Source organism: Arachis stenosperma, chromosome 3 (assembly GCF_014773155.1).
Source record: "Arachis stenosperma cultivar V10309 chromosome 3, arast.V10309.gnm1.PFL2, whole genome shotgun sequence".
Taxonomy (NCBI): Eukaryota; Viridiplantae; Streptophyta; class Magnoliopsida; order Fabales; family Fabaceae; genus Arachis; species Arachis stenosperma.
In genome coordinates, this window is record NC_080379.1 from 59,324,651 (window position 1) to 59,327,925 (window position 3,275).

Sequence of the window (3,275 nt, forward strand, 5' to 3'; positions counted from 1 at the left end):
TTTTAGCTTTCATTTTGTATTTGGGAGTTGGAATTTGGATCTGAGTTTTTCTTTCTACATTTTCATTTTCTTCTACAACTTCTGCTATCTATTCTTGGAATTTGAATTGAAATTGAAGTGCTTCATTGATTTTAAGTTTGAGAATCATCTTTTACCTCTCTTCTCAATTATTCTAAGAATTAGATTTGAGTTTAGTTTTCTGTTCTCATTTTTGTCTCCTACAATATTTACTTTTCTGTTTTGGGAATTGGAGAATTGGATTTAACTTTCATTTACTGTCTTCCTTCTTATTTCTTTTGTAATTACCTTTCTGCTTGATCAAGAGAGCAATTGAGATCTTGATCTGCTTTCTAATCTCATTTCTCTTCTTCGATCTTCAATTTCTCGTTAGGATTTCATAATTGAGCTAAGTTTCCTTGCTGTTTCTTTCTTTAAGCAAATTTACTTTCTGTTTTGCTACTGAATTGAATTCTTTCGTGTAATAGCTTTCAGATCTGCTTCAATTTACATCTTCTTGTTAAATTCTGAATCCCAGCACCCAAATCCTTTTATTCTTCAAACAATTTACATTTCTTGCACTTTAAGTTACTTGTAATTTATCATTTCTGCAATTTACTTTTACTGCAATTTACCTTCCACATTTTAAATTCCTTGCAATTTCCTTTCTGTTACTCAATTTTACTCAAATCACCAATGTTAGCTTGACTAAACTAATCACCCACTAAAGTTGCTTGATCCATCAATCCCTGTGGGATCGACCTCACTCTTGTGAGTTATTACTACTTGATGTGACTTGGTACACTTGCTGGTCAGGTTTGTGTGTTGGGAATTCGTTCTCCAAAAATACACATCAAGCCTCAATTAGTTTCTCTGATACAACAGAATTGCAAGTTTCATGGACTTTCATCAGAAGATCCTTTTCAGTTCTTAACTGAATTCTTGCAGATCTGTGATACTGTTAAGACCAATGTAGTTGATCCCGAGGTCTATAAGCTTATGCTTTTCCCTTTTGCTATAAGAGACAGAGCTAGAATATGGTTGAACTCTCAACCTAAAGATAGCCTGAACTCTTGGGATAAGCTGGTCACGGCTTTCTTAGCCAAATTCTTTCCTCCTCAAAAGCTGAGCAAGCTTAGAGTGGATGTTCAAACCTTTAGGCAGAAAGAAGGTGAATCCCTCTATGAAGCTTGGGAAAGATACAAGTAACTGACCAAAAAGTGTCCTTCTGACATGCTCTCAGAATAGACCATCCTTGATATATTCTATGATGGTCTGTCTGAATTGTCTAAGATGTCATTAGACCATTTTGCAGGCAGATCTATTCACCTGAAGAAAATGCATGCAGAAGCTCAGGAACTCATTGAAATGGTTATAAATAACCAGTTCATGTACACCTCTAAAAGGAATCCTGTGAGTAATGGGACGCCTCAGAGGAAGGGAGTTCTTGAAATTGATGCTCTGAATGCCATGTTAGCTCAGAACAAAATATTAACTCAACAAGTCAATATGATTTTTCAAAGTCTAAATGGATTGCAAAATGCATCCAACAGTACTAAAGAAGCATCTTCTGAAGAAGAAGCTTATGATCTTGAGAACCCTGCAATGGTAAAGGTGAATTACATGGGTGAAGCCTATAGAAACATCTATAATCCATCATGGAAAAATCATCCAAATTTCTCATGGAAGGATCAACAAAAGCCTTAACAAGGCTTTAACAATAATAATGGGGGGAAGAAATAGGTTTAGCAATGACAAGCCTTTTCCATTATCCTCTCAGCAACAGACAGAGAATTCTGAGCAGAACCCATCTAGCTTAGCAAATATAGTCTCTGATCTATCTAAGGCCACTCTCAGTTTCATGAACGAAACAAGGTCCTCTATTAGAAACTTAGAGGCACAAGTGGGCCAGCTGAGTAAAAAAGTCACTGAAACTCCTCCTAGTACTCTCCCAAGTAATACAGAAGAGAATCCAAAAAGAGAGTGCAAGGCTATAACCTTACTCGGTGTGGCCGAACCTAGAGAGGAGGAGGAGAACGTGAATCCCAGTGAGGAAGACCTCATGGGACGTCCTCTGGACAAAAAGGAGTTCCCAATTGAGGAACCTAAGGAATCTGAGGCTCATCTAGAGACCATAGAGATTCTATTGAACCTACTTTTGCCATTCATGAGCTCTGATGACTATTCCTCCTCTGAAGAGGATGAAGATATTACTAAAGAGCAAGTTTCTAAGTACCTTAGAGCAATCATGAAGCTGAATGCCAAGTTATTTGGTAATGAGACTTGGGTGGATGAACCCCCCTTGCTCACCAATGAACTGAATAACTTGATTAGGCAGACATTACCTCAAAAGAAAGAGGATCCTATAAGGTTCTTAATACCTTGTACCGTAGGCACCATGACCTTTGAGAAGGCTCTGTGTGACCTAGAGTCAGGTAAAAACCTCATGCCACTCTCTGTAATGGAGAAACTGGAAATCTTTGAGGTTCAAGCTGCAAGAATCTCACTAGAGATGGCAGACAAATCAATGAAACAGGCTTATGGACTAGTAGAGGACGTGCTAGTGAAGGTCGAAGGCCTTTGCATTCCTGCTGATTTCATGATCCTAGACACTGGGAAAAATGAGGATGAATCCATCATTCTTGGCTGACCTTTCCTAGCCACAGCAAAAGCTGTGATTAATGTTGACAGAGGAGAGTTGGTCCTTCAATTGAATGAGGACTACCTTGTGTTCAAGACTCAAGGTTCTCTTTCTGTACACATGGAGAAGAAGCATAAAAAACTTCTCTCAATACAGAGTCAAACAAAGCCTCTACATTTAAACTCTAAGTTTGGTGTTGGGAGGCCACAGCCAAACTCTAAGTTTGGTGTTGAGAGGCCACAACCAAACTCTAAGTTTGGTGTTGGAAGGCCCCAACCATGCTTTGAATATCTGTGAGGCTTCATGAGAGCCCACTATCAAGCTATTGACATTAAAGAAGCACTTATTGGGAGGCAACCCAATTTTATTTATCTATGTTATTTTATGGTTTCTTTAGGTTGATGATCATGTGAAGTCACAAAAACAACTGCAAAAAATCAAAGCAAAATAAAAAACAGCATTACAAACAGCACACCCTGGAGGAAGAACTTACTGGCGTTTAAACGCCAGTAAGGGTAGCAGGATGGGAGTTAAATGCCCAATCTGGCACTATTCTAGGCGTTTAACGCCAGAAATGGGCACCAGACTGGCGTTTAACGCCAGAAATAGGCTACAGCTTGGCGTTAAACACCAGAAA

The 3,275-nt window shown here is 38.7% G+C and overlaps 1 non-coding gene across 1 annotated transcript; it reads right to left on the minus strand.

The window, feature by feature from the left end:
* Positions 1–1,128: 1,128 nt before the first annotated feature.
* On the minus strand, positions 1,129–1,232 carry LOC130972196 (small nucleolar RNA R71). Its single transcript, XR_009083390.1, has one exon. It is a non-coding gene; the product is annotated as a small nucleolar RNA R71 (small nucleolar RNA).
* Positions 1,233–3,275: the final 2,043 nt, after the last annotated feature.